Below are 14273 nucleotides of genomic sequence, written 5' to 3'. Positions count from 1 at the left end.
TAATAGGAGATAAACTTCACTTACCGGTAGAGTGACACCTTGTCTTCTGCATCCTACAATGCACTCATGTGACTTTCCTATTTGTGCAACATCTCTTCAAATAGGAAATTCACTATCAATCATCTCTTCCCATGGTGAGTGCATCTTCATCTAGTGGGAGTCTTGCTATTCTACTCATTGTCGACACTTAACTTGTCAATTGACATACTCTCCTTGCAAGTGATACACTATGCTAGTACCAATACCCTTACCATTTCATCCACACAAGTCAGGCACTAACTTGTGTACCGATATCACTAGTGATCACATTTCCTTACTTTACTAGTGTTCTACAACACAAGGTGATATCAAAGATATCACATCCTGTACTCCTTCATAACAGTGTTGCACAAACATCTCTTCTACTAGTAGTCATCTCATACCAATTGATATCAATGAGAACACAATGCCAATAGCAATACCACTACTAATGAAAAAGAACCCCCATTAAATGGGGTAATTATGTCATAGGGTGAAGAGAAAAATGAAGGGAAGGGAAGTGCTAAGGCACAATGTTTTTACCAACACCCCCAATTTTTTACTAGCTCCATCGCCTCCTTGATTAGCCTAAATCTGGTATCACTTGTTAACCTTATAATAATAGGGAACACGAATGCATCATTGATCATCTTGTAATGCAACCTCAATTATTTCAATGATAATTGTGTATAATATTCCCATACATCATTCTATCCTTCTTATTCCCCTAATTTGCCCTCAATCTACAGTCTTGGAAATTGACCTAATCAAGATGCAACCCAAATAACTGTAGTGTCGTAAATTGTACACCCTTGCTAGGGTGGTACAATTTCACACTTAGGTTAGCACCCACCTTAGTGTGTCTTGCATCTTGCATTTCTCATTCCCCTTTAAGAATTTAATTAATTAATTTAAGTAAATCTAAGGTCTTGTCTCATCACTTTACACATTACAAATTTGGGCCCTTTACCCTAAGTGTGCCCCTTTTCATATTATTCCTCGAATGAATCATTTAATCATAAACCCTAATTATGTCTTATTTTGACCATTTAGGCTTGATTTTGCATATCAAAATATCTCAAACTCAATTGTAACTTTAGGATGCACTTTAATATCATCATATCTAATGACCATTAAAATTCAGTGAAAAGTTGGTCAGACCGTGGCGGGCATGCACATGGTCCGCAACTTTTTTCCTGATATTTTAGGAGCACAATCCTATGATATGATAATTCTTAACCACCAAATATTACTGAGAAATTCAAATCCTAGGTCAGCCTAAACATGGAATTAAGATCTAGGGTTTCATACATAAGAGCTCTCTTTCTTCATTTGAAGGGGTCTTCTTCTAAAAATTTAAGAACAGGTTCTTGGAGTATTAGAGCCTTCTTTGCAGTGAAAGAGTATAGCTTTGTAGTCTTGAACAACATTCAACATTCCTCCATCAAACATTCATCAAGCATCATTGTATCAATTGGGGGATTTTGAAGATGTAGAAGAATAGAAGATCACCAACTGAGGATTGGCTTGTACCTCTCCCTTGGGGTTGGGTATGGTTTCATGTTGTTTTTAAATCTTTGCATAAGCTTTGTTTTTATTCATATACATGCTTTAGATCACTTTGCATTGTGGATTTAGAGCATTGACTTTGTCAATTATAAGTAATTAGGGTTTACACTTTAGGGTTGCTCTAGGTTGTTTACTTTCATTCTTAGGATCTTGCATATACACAAGGTTCTTGCACACACATTTTCAATAGATTATTGGCTAGTCATGGAGGTAGAAATCACAAACATGGGGGTTTGACTATGGAAAAACCCTATATAGCCACCCCAAACCTTCCCTTTTCAGATTGCAGGTGTAGACATAAGAATCTAGAAGCACGTACAAATCTGGAACAAGCATCCACATCACTTAGAAAATTTAGAAGTCTAGAAAACCTATCAATGATAGGGGCATGGCACCTTGGTCCTACCCAATATAGTGGTGTGGCACCCTGGTCCTTCCCTCTATCAGTAGGACTTGGTAGATCAACAATTCACATGTCTCAGAATCCCTCCTCTCAGTTGCAACTCTAGAATTGCAAAATCAGGACAGTGGTGTTGCACCTTGGTCTGAGACATTTTTGCTCAGATTTTAGACATACATGCGACTCTGATTTTTCCTTCTGGTTTATACTTTTCAACAAATTATTAGTTGTTCTTTGGTCTACATTCTCAGATTAGGATTTTCTTTCTTGCTTCCTAGGTTAGATTGCATTTTGCATCATTCCTCTCTTTGATTTACAACAAAGGAATAGAAAACCTAAGAGGTAATCCATGACTCTCTATTTCTCATAAGAAGTAGCTGACATGCATTACCTCCCTAGGCTCTTTTGTATTCCATGAGTGTGTATGAGAGTGGGATTAGGGTTTCCATACTTAGTCTCACTTTTTCCCCTACACAATAACATAAGATGTGACAAATAATTTCTTTGCATAATGCACTTCTCTAAGCTAGTCTATGATGTTATTTGACAAAATTTGAGCCCAATCATAATATTGTCATGCACTCAAAATTGTTAGCATGAATGTGTTGGTATTATGGATGACTTTGTCATGTGTTGCATTGGTTTTGTCATTGATGTCAACACTTGTGTTCTTGGAGATCTACATTGTTGATTTCGATCTATGGTCATATTCATTATGTGTTCACCGACAGGTTATATTGTTCATCGGTAGTGATGATGACTTGTTATCATCTGGAGATCATTTGGTTATGTCGAAGACATTGATTGGAAACTAGGATTTGGTGTTTTGATTATTGGTCTAATCGGGTTGACAGATTTGCCTTTACCGATAGATAGGTCTAGGTTATAGACTGGTATACGTTTCATAGTCCAAATCAACACAACACATTATGGAGACTATTTATTAACTAGATAATATGGTAAATGTACTGAGATGACATGTTGTAATGCATCAAGACTTATTTGTAATTGGTTTTAATTGTAATATCTTTAGTGATCTGACCTATACATTTGGTCTTAGGTTTTGTATAAATGTAATATCTTATTGAAGATCAGATATGTACATGGATATGGAAATGGTATGGGATAATATTGAAGAGCAAATATAAGAAGATCCTTGTGTGAATCACGTAGACATTATTTGAAGGTTAAAGGAGAGGTTATGAAGATGTTTAGAGATTAAAGTGCTACTGAATCCAGCATTCCAGATGCTATTTTGTTCAGTACACTATCATTGGATTTAACCATCCAATTGTGTAGTCAGTGTGACTCCTATTTTGTGATTGAGCAGTGAACTTTCGATGGTTGGCCTTTCTGCATGTGTAAACCCCATTTGTATTCACATACTACCTGTAGTAGTATCATCTTATTGTTGGTAAGGTTTCTTACCATGGTTTTTCCCTTACCAAGTTTCCACATCAAAACCTTTGTGTCATGTTATTTCTCTTTCTGTTTTATACATCAAGTTTAACCAGTATTGTTGTATCTGTTAATCTATTTTACCGGCACTTAAGTTTGGTTTACCAGCATTAAGTTTAAGCTGGGATAACTTGCATTTGGATTACAATTTATATATAACCGATTCACAACTAATTCACCCCCCCCTCTTAGTTTTCCTTTTAGTTATTAACAATTGGTATCAGAGCTAGGTTCTCTTTTTGCAGAAGCCTAATAGCTTGAGGAGATCCTATGGTAGCAAATATATTCAGGAAGGACAGTCTGAAACTTGATGGAACTAACTATAGTATATGGAAGATTAGAATGGAAACACATCTGAACTGCATTGGAAGAGATATATGTAAAGTTACAAAGAATGGATATGTTGCTCCTATTTTGAATTAACCTCATCCACCAACATTGGCTAAGGACTTGGAGAATGATTGCAAAGCAAGAGAAGCACTTTTGAGTGCATTATTAGATCAACAAATTATGGGATTATCAGATCAATTTACTACTAAAGCTATTTGGGATAAATAGGAAACACTAAATGAAGGAGATACCACTGTCAAAATTACAAAATTGGAATGCTACCAGGTTAGGTATGAAAATTTAAAAATGAAAGAAGATGAAATAATTTTTGCTTTTATGGAAAGAGTTAATGAAATTGTTTTAGGAATACAATATTGTGGAGGATCCTTAAGTGAAGTTGAAATTGTGTCTAAAGTTTTAAGAGCATTGCCATCGGCATATAAAATGAAAGTGATTTCTATTAATGAATTAAGAACCACGCCTAATACTTCAGTTTCTAGAGATACTTTGTTTGGAAAAATTTCAGCATTTTAACTTGAAGAGTTTGGTCCTGTTGCTACTATAAAGACTGATTTATCTTTTAAAGAATCATCATCATCATCAACATCATCATCATCTAACAAAACTGATTGGAAAGAACTTTATGCAAGAGAACTTGAAGATATGAGAAGAGAAAATGAAGAACTTAAAGAACTTGAAGCACTATTTGGAAGGAAAATGCCCATTGGTCCAGTAGGAAGTAAGTATGAAGGTAGAGCACCTTTCAAATGTTTTAATTGCAATAAAGTTGGTCATATAGCTTCCAGATTCCTTTACTGACATGATAGACTAAGGGAGGAAGCAAAAAGATCATATAAGTGTTGGTATTTTGGTATGGTTCTGTCATTGATGTCAACACCTACAAAACACTATCAACTCTGGCACTTTAGAGAATCAGAAACATTCACCAACAAATACATAGTCACTGATATCTGGTACACCAGTAGGATATAATGTTCACCGACACTTGGAATGGCATGGAAAACACATGGTCATGTCGAAGACATCTTTTGGACACCTTGTCTTAAAGATTGGTTTATTGGAATAATTGTATTTGCATATTTGCTATTACTGGCAAATAGGTCTAGGATATACACTGACAAGCTTATCTTTTCTAGATCAGCATGGCACCCTTTGGAGATGACTTATTATTGTTGTAAATGCATTAAGCCAACATGTTAAATTGGTTATTGCATCGGACATTAATTTACTTGTAAATTGATTTTATTGTAATATTTTTTAGAGCTGACCTACTAAGATTGGTCTTAGGTTATGGTATAAATGTAAGATCTTAATTGTAAGATTGGATGAGGAATGTGAAAAAGAGTTGTGTGAAGGTATATGCGAGAATAAGTAGAGCTATACATGTAGACATCATTCGAAGATTAAAGGAAGGTTTTGTGAAGATAATCAAAACTATACCGGTACTGAATCCAGCATAGAAAGATGTTAAATTAAGCAGTACATTCTTATTGGATTTAACCATCCAATTGTAGTCAGTGTGACTCCCATTGAGCAGTGTGCTCTAGGCGCTTGGCCTTTCTACATGTGCAAACCCCACTTGTATACACTAACTATCTGCAGTAGTATCATCTGATTGTGGGTAAGGTTTCCCACCGTGGTTTTTCCCTTTATAGGGTTTCCACATACAAGTTCTAGTGTTAAGTGTTGTGGATGACTTTGTTCTTTTTGTTTCATGTATTAAATCTTACCGGTATTGAAATTAACTATTAAAATTGTCTACCGGCATATTAGACTGGTTTACCGGTATTAAGCATTAAGTTGGTTAAGTTGTTTTTGGTTTAAATTTATCTAACAACTAATTCACCCACCCCCCCCCCTCTTAGTTGTCTCTGGGACCTAACAACTGGTATCAAAGCCTAGTCCTCTTTTTGTAGAAGTTTAATAGCTTGAGGAGATCCAATATCTAGCAACTATTTTAGGAAGGACAGTCCTAAACTTGATGGAACCAACTATGGGATATGGAAGATCAAGATGGAAAAACATCTGAACTTCATTGGAAAGGATATCTGGGAGGTTACAAAGAATGGATATACTACTACTACAAGTCAGCCTAATCCACCAAATTTGGCTAAAGATGAAGAAAATGATTGCAAGGCAAGAGAAGCACTTTTGAGTGCATTATCAGATCAACAAATCATGGGACTATAAGATAGGTCTACTACTAAAGCTATTTGGGATCATTTGGAAACACTGAATGAAGTAGATTCCATAGTCAAAATTGCAAAACTTGAAAGCTTCTGGGTTAGGTATGAAAATCTAAAAGTGGAAGAAGAAGAAAGAATTTCTTCTTTTATGGAAAGAGTAAATGAAATTGTTTTGGGTATTAAATATTGTTGAGGAACCTTGAGTGAAGATGAAATTGTTTCAAAAGTTTTAAGAGGATTGCCACCGGCATATAAGATGAAAGTTACTGCTATAAATGAACTAAGAACAATGCCTAACACATCAGTAACTAGGGATATATTGATTGGAAAACTTTTAGCATTTGAAATTGAGGAATTTGGTCTTGTTGCCACTATAAAAACTGACTTAGCTTTTAAAGCATCAACATCATCTGCACAATCATTTGACAAGTCTAATTGGAAAGCCTTTTATGCGAGAGAACTTGAAGAACTTGAAGCACTATTTGCAAGAAAAATGCCTAAAGGTCCAATTGGAAGTAAGTATGAAGGTAAAGCACCCTTTAAATGTTTCAACTATAATAAGATTGGTCATATGGCCTCAAGATGCCCTGATAGACATGCTAGGTTAAGAGAAGAAGCTAGAAGGACATACAAACCTAACCCTGAATATCAGAGATACAAATTTAAGAAAAATAAAGACAAATGTTGTTATCTTGCTGATGAAGGAGTCACTAATGATTCTGATGAGGATCTGATAGATAATGGATGGGTCTTTGTTGCTATAACAGAAGATCAAACGGCACCTACTATTCAATTGGTAGAGCAGGCCTTGGCAGCTAAAATTGAAGTTAAGGATGAATGGATCATTGATTTAGAATGCTCACATCATATGACTGGTGATAAGAGTAATTCCTAACCTTTCAGGAGTATAATGGAGGTCTAGTAAGATTTGGAGATGATAAAGCTTGTTTGATCAAAGGTAGGGGTACAATATCTCTTGATGGTAAGCATAATACTGACAATGTTTACTATGTTGAAGGTTTAAAGCATAATCTTTTGAGTGTTGGTCAATTAGTTGAAAAAGGATTTCAGTTACAATTCAAAAATGGTAAATGCAAAATTATAAATAGAACTGGTTTGGAAATTGCAACCGGTAATCAAACTAGAGGTAACATCTTTCATCTAAATAACAATGAAAAAACATGCTTGATTGCTCATATTGATGAAAGCTAGCTATGGCATAAGAGACTCTGTCATGTAAATTTTGATTGCATAGTGAAGATCAGTACTACTAAGGCAGTTAGAGATCTACCTAAGATTGTTAAACCTCACAATCCAGTATGTAAGGAATGTCAATTTGGAAAACAAGTTAGAGATACTTTCAAAAGTATTCTTGAAAAATCTAATAATGCTCTTGACTTAATTCATACTAATTTATGTGGTCTAGATAGAACTAAAAGTTTACAAGGATATAGATATTTTATGCTAATCATTGATGACTATTCTAGAATGTGATGGGTTACTTTTCTCAGAGAAAAATCAAAAGCACTTCAGAAATTCAAACTGTTCAAAGCAATGGTAGAAAATAAAACCGGCAAGAAAATCAAATGTCTAAGATCAGATCAAGGAGGAGAATTTACATCTAAGGACTTTAATGCATTCTGTGAAGTGAATGGAATCAGAAGACAACTATCAACACCCTAGACACAACAGCAAAATGGAGTTGTTGAAAGGAAAAACAGAACTATCTTGGATGCAGCCAGAAGTATGTTATCAGAAGCAAATCTACCACATGTATATTGGAGAGAGTCAGTAAGTATAGCGGTCTATACATTCAATAAAGTTCACATCAAAGGTGAAACTAGTAAAATACCTCATCAACTTTGGTTTGGTATTACTCCTACACTTAAGTATTTCAGAATATTTGGAAGTAAATGCTATATTAGAACAGATAAGTATATTAGAAAATTTGATCCTAGAAGTGATGAAGGAATATTTCTTGGTTATTCATCTAAGAGTAAGGCATATAGATGTTTTAACAAAAGATTGTAGAAAATTGTTAAGAGTAAAAATGTAAAGATTGATGAACAATTCAGAGAAACTCCAAAGTATACAGACTCTGAACCGGTAACAAAAATACTGACAAATGAATCTGTACAAAATCCACTAGTATAGAATGAAGATCCAGGTACACCGGTATCATCTGAAAATTCCACTCCGACTGAGGAACAGTAGCAAACCAAGACACCCTGGTATGTAAGACTAAATCATTCTGAAGATCAAATAATTGGAAACAAGCATAAAGGAGTTATGACAAGAGGAAGATTGGCAAATGAAGAGGTATGTCTTATTTCTCAAATTGAACCATCATCTGTTAATGAGTCATGTGAAGATAAACACTGGATTAAAGCTATGGAAGACAAATTAGAACAAATTGAGAAGAATAACACTTGGACATTAGTTCCCCAACCTAAAGATAAAAATGTGATTGGAACCAAATGGGTATTCAAAAACAAACTTAATGAAGATGGTAAGGTCATCAGAACTAAAGCAAGAGTAGTGTGTAAGGGATATTCTCAAAAAGAAGGAATTGATTATAATGAAACCTTTGCATCGGTAGCTAGAATTGAGGCAGTCAGATTATTCTTGGCTTTTGTAGCACACAGGAACTACAAAGTTTATCAAATGGATATTAAATGTGCATTTCTGAATGGAGATCTTGAAGAACAAGTTTACATTGAACAACCTAATGGATTTTCTTTGATAGAAAACAAAGATATGGTTTGCAGGTTAAGGAAAGCCTTGTATGGATTGAAGCAAGTTCCAAGAGCTTGGTATGCAAGGTTAGATAAGTATCTTTTGAAGATTGGTTTTTCGAAAGGTATTGCAGACAACAATTTAAATTATAAGGTGACTAATGATGACATCTTGGTTATAAAATTTTTTGTTGATCATATAATCTTTGGAGGTGAAAATGGATATGTGAAGACTTTTATATTGAAATGCAGCAAGAATTTGAAATGCCTATGATTGCAGAAATAAAATTCTTTTTAGGATTGCAGATCTCACAAACTGATAAAGGTATATTCTTGAGTCAATCTAAGTACTTGAACGAATTACTAAAGAAATTTGGAATGGAAAACTCTAAATCGGTAAGCACACCTATGACTACAAATGACAAATTATCACTAAGAGATGAATTTACACCTATTAATCCAACTAGGTATAAATCTATGATAGGAGGTTTAATGTATTTGACACAAACAAGACCTGATATCATGAATACAGTATATATTGTTTCAATATTTTAGAGTAATCCTAGAGAAAATGATGAATCAACAGTAAAAAGGATTTTCTGGTACTTACAACGGACTACAAATCTTGGATTATGGTATCCTAGAGATGAAAACTTTGAATTATATGCATACACAGATGCAAATTGGGTAGCAGATGTGGATGATAAGAAGAGCACCACAGGTGGAGCTTTTTTTCTTGGAAACAAACTAATTTCTTGGTTAAGCAAGAAACAAAGTTCTACATCTTTATCAATAGTTGAATAAGAATATATTGCAGCAGCAACAAACTGTACACAGGTATTATTGCTTAAACAAATGTTGAAGGACATAAAGGTAAAATGCAAGGAACCTATAACTATCTATTGTGATAATACTACAACAATTGATATATCTAATAACCCGGTATTACACTCTAAAACCAAACCTGTTTCTATAAAACTGAATTTCCTAAGGGAGAAAGTTGAAGCAAAAGAGATAAAACTGGTTTATGTGAATACAAAAGAGCAGATTGCAGATATTTTTACTAAACCTCTGCCTAAGGCAACTTTTGAATATCTCAAAGATTATCTTGGGGTTATACCCCCATTGGTACAGACTTAGGAAGTTGATGATTGTCATCAACCGACAGAATTAACAAGAGAAAATCTTTTACTCTGGTCTTTGATGAGGAAGCTACTACTCAGAGGGAGTAGTTGGTATACTGTATTGGTTGGTATTTTGTAAATGTTCTTACTTTGGAATTTGATGTCAAAGGGGGGGAGATTGGATATTGAAAAACACAGGAAAAACACAAGGAAGACACATGTTACTCTCAAGGGGAGAGACTATTACTTTAAGGAGAGACTATTCATATCTGAATTTTGGTTATAATTTCCTTTTGGGAAATTATTGGTTTTTGGTATTTGGCATTTCTGTTTTGACACTTTGATGGTTTTTCCATCTTGTGTTGCCATCAATGCCAAAGGGGGAGATTGTTGGTATTTTGGTATGGTTTTGTCATTGATGTCAACACCTACTAAACACTATCAACTCTGGCACTTTGGAGAATCAACAACATTCACTGACAAATACACAGTCACTGATATCTGGTACACTGACAGGATATAATGTTCACCAAAACTTGGAATGACATGGAAAACACATGGTTATGTCGAAGACATCTTTTGGACACCTTGTCTTAAATATTGGTTTATTGGAATAATTGTATTTGCATATTTGCTGTTACCGAAAAATAGGTCTAGGATATACATTGGTAGGCTTATCTTTTCCAGATTAGCATGGCATGCTTTGGATATGACTTATTATTGTTGTAAATACATTAAGATGACATGTTAAACTGGTTATTGCATTGGACATTAATTTACTTGTAAATTGATTTTATTGTAATATCCTTTAGAGCCGACCTACTAAAATTGGTCTTAGGTTATGGTATAAATGTAAGATCTTAATTGTAAGATCGGATGAGGAATGTGAAAAAGAGTTGTGTGAAGCTATATGAGAGAATAAGCAGAGATATACATGCAAACATCATTTGAAGATTAAAGGAGGGTTTTGTGAAGATAATCAGAACTATACCGGTAGTGAATCCAGCATAGAAAGATGCTAAATTAAGGAGTACATTCTTATTGGATTTAACCATCCAATTGTAGTCAGTGTGACTCCCATTGAAAAGTGAGCTCTAGGCACTTGGCCTTTCTGCATGTGCAGACCCCATTTGTATACACTTATTATCTGAAGTATCATCTAATTGTGGGTAAGGTTTCCCACTATGGTTTTTCCCCTTTCAGGGTTTCCACGTACAAGTTCTGGTGTTAAGTGTTATGGATGACTTTGTTCTTTTTTTTTCATGCATTAAATCTTACCTGTATTGAAATTAATAGTTAAAACTGTCTACCAACATATTAGACTGGTTTATCAGTATTAAGCATTAAGTTGGTTAATTTATTTTTGGTTTAAATTTATCTGACAACTGATTCACCCCCCCTCTCAGTTGTCTCTGGGACTTAACAATAAGCCTAACCATGATTATCAGAGATACAGATTAAAAAAAACAAAGATATATCATGTTACTATGTAGATGAAGGTGTTACAAATGATTCAGATGAAGATCTAGCAGATGGCGGATAGGATTTTTTTGCAATAAAAGAAGATCAACCAACACCTATTGTCAAACTGGTAGAGCAGGCACTGGTAGCAAAAAATGAAAAAAAGGATGAATGGATAATAGATTTTGGATTCTCACATCATATGGCTAGTGACAAAAGAAAATTATCATCTTTTCAGGAAATTCATGGAGGTCATGTAAGGTTTGGAGATAATAAATCTTGTTTAATCAAAGGAAAAGGCACTATATATCTGGATGGTAAGAATAATACTAAAAATGTTTACAATGTAGAAGGTTTAAAGCATAATCTTTTGAGTGTTGGTCAGTTAGTTAAAAAAGGATTTCAATTACAATTCAAGAATGGGAAATGCAAAATCACAAACAAAACTTGATTGGTGATTGCTACTGGTAATCAAACTAAAGGTAATATCTTTCACTTGAATACCAGTAATAAGACATGTTTGATTACACACATTGATGAAAGTTGGTTATGGCATAAGAGACTTTGTCATGTGAATTTTGATTGAATTGTACAAATCAATTCAACCAAGGCAGTAAGGGATTTACCTAATATTGTGAAACCTCATAAGCTGATATGTAAGGAATGCCAAATGGGAAAGAAATTTAGAACAACATTTAAGAGCACTACTGAAAAACCCAATAATACTCCTGATTTAATTCATACTAACTTATGTGGTCCAACAAGAACAAGAAGTCTATAGGGAGATAGATACTTTATGCTAATAATAGATGTTTATTCTAGAATGTGTTGGGTTACTTTCCTCAGGGAGAAGTCAGAAGCTTTTGAAAGATTCAAGGTATACAAGGCAATGGTAGAGAATGAAACGGACAAGAAAATCAAATGTTTCAGATCAGATCAAGGAGGAGAACTTACATGTAGATAATTTAATGCATTCTGTGAAGTGAATAGAATCAAAAGACAATTATCAGCACCCCAGACACCCTAGTACAATGGAGTTGTGGAAAGGAAGAACATAACTATTCTGGATGCAACAAGAACCATGTTAATGGAAGCAAATCTACCACATATGTATTTGAGAGAAGTAGTGAATACAATGGTTTATACTTTCAACAGAGTTCACATCAAAAGTGAAACCAGCAAGACCCCTTATGAGCTATGCTTTGATCATATTCCTACTCTTAAGTATTTTAGAATATTTGGAAGCAAATGTTATATTAGAAGAGATGAATATATTGGAAAATTTTATCATAGAAGTGATGAAGGAATATTTCTTGGTTATTCATCTAAAAGCAAGGCATATAGATGTTATAATAAAAGGTTACAGAAAATCATTGGGAGTACTAATGTGAAGATAGATGAACATTTTAGAGGAGATTCAAGATCTGTAGAACCAATAGTTGAAATGATTATAAGTGAACCGACACAGATTGCACAGGTACACAGTGAAGACCCAGTCACAATCTACTACTGAAGAACAACAACATGTAAGTGGAAATCAGAACAAACCCAAGTATGTAAGATTGAATCATTCAGAGAATCAGATAATTGGAAACAAGAATCATGGTGTTATGACTAGAGGTAGACTGGAAAATGAAGAGGTATGTCTAATTTCTCAAGTTGAATCAACATCTGCTATTGAAGGATGTCAGGATGAACATTGGATAAAAGCAATGGAAGATGAATTAGAACAAATTGAAAAGAATGACACTTGGACATTGGTTCCCTGACCTAAAGACAAAAAATGTAATTGGAACTAAATGTGTATATAGAAATAAACTTAATGAAAATGGTGAAGTAATCAGAAACAAAGCAAGATTAGTTTGTAAAGGTTATTCAAAGAAAGAAGGAATTGATTATAATGAAACCTTTGCACCGATAGGTAGAATTGAGGCAGTTAGACTATTTCTTGCATTTGCAGCTTATAAGAACTATAAAGTTTATCAAATGGATATTACATGTGCATTTTATAATGGAGATCTTGAGGAGGAAGTTTACATTGAACAACCTAATGGATTTTCTTTGACAGATAATAAGGATATGGTTTGCAGGGTAAAGAAAGCTTTATATGGTTTGAAGCAAGCTCCCAAAATTTGGTATGCTAGATTGGATAAATATCTTTTGAAGCTTGGTTACACAGAAGGTAATGTTGACAACAATTTGTATTACAAGGTTACCAATGATGATATTTTGGTTATTGAAGTATTTGTAGATGATATTATTTTTGGAGGTGAAGATGGACTATGTAAGGACTTCGCTAACAAGATGCAAGAAGAATTTGAAATGTCTATGATTGGAGAGATAAAAAGATTTCTAGGCTTGCAGATTTCACAAATAGATAAAGGGATATTCAATGGTTAGACAAAGTACTTGAAGGAGCTTTTGAAGAAGTTTGGTATGGAAAATTCCAAACTAGTAAGCACTCCTATGACTACAACTGATAAATTGACATTGAAAGATTAATCAACTCCTATTAATCTAACAAGGTACAAATCTATGATTGGAGGATTATGGTATTAAACTCAAACAAGACTTGATATAATGAATGCAATATGTATTGTATCTAAATTTCAAGGCAATCCTAAAGAAAATCATGAATCGACAGTTAAAAGGATTTTCTGGTACTTACAAGGCACAACAAATCTTGGTTTATGGTATCCCAAGGATGAAAATTTTGATTTATGTGCATACACCAATGCAAATTGGGTAGGTGATGTAGATGATAGAAGGAGTACCACTAGTGGTGCATTCTTTCTTTGTAAAATATTGAATTCTTGGATAAGCAGAAAGAAGACTTGTACATCATTATCTATAGCAGAATCAGAATATGTTGTAGGGGCAACTAATTGTACTCAGCTATTATGGATCAAGCAAATGTTGAAGGATATAAAGGTAAAATGAAACGAACCGGTAATCATATATTGTGATAATT

Source organism: Cryptomeria japonica, chromosome 7 (assembly GCF_030272615.1).
Source record: "Cryptomeria japonica chromosome 7, Sugi_1.0, whole genome shotgun sequence".
Taxonomy (NCBI): Eukaryota; Viridiplantae; Streptophyta; class Pinopsida; order Cupressales; family Cupressaceae; genus Cryptomeria; species Cryptomeria japonica.
Note: the sequence above shows the minus strand (reverse complement) of the source record.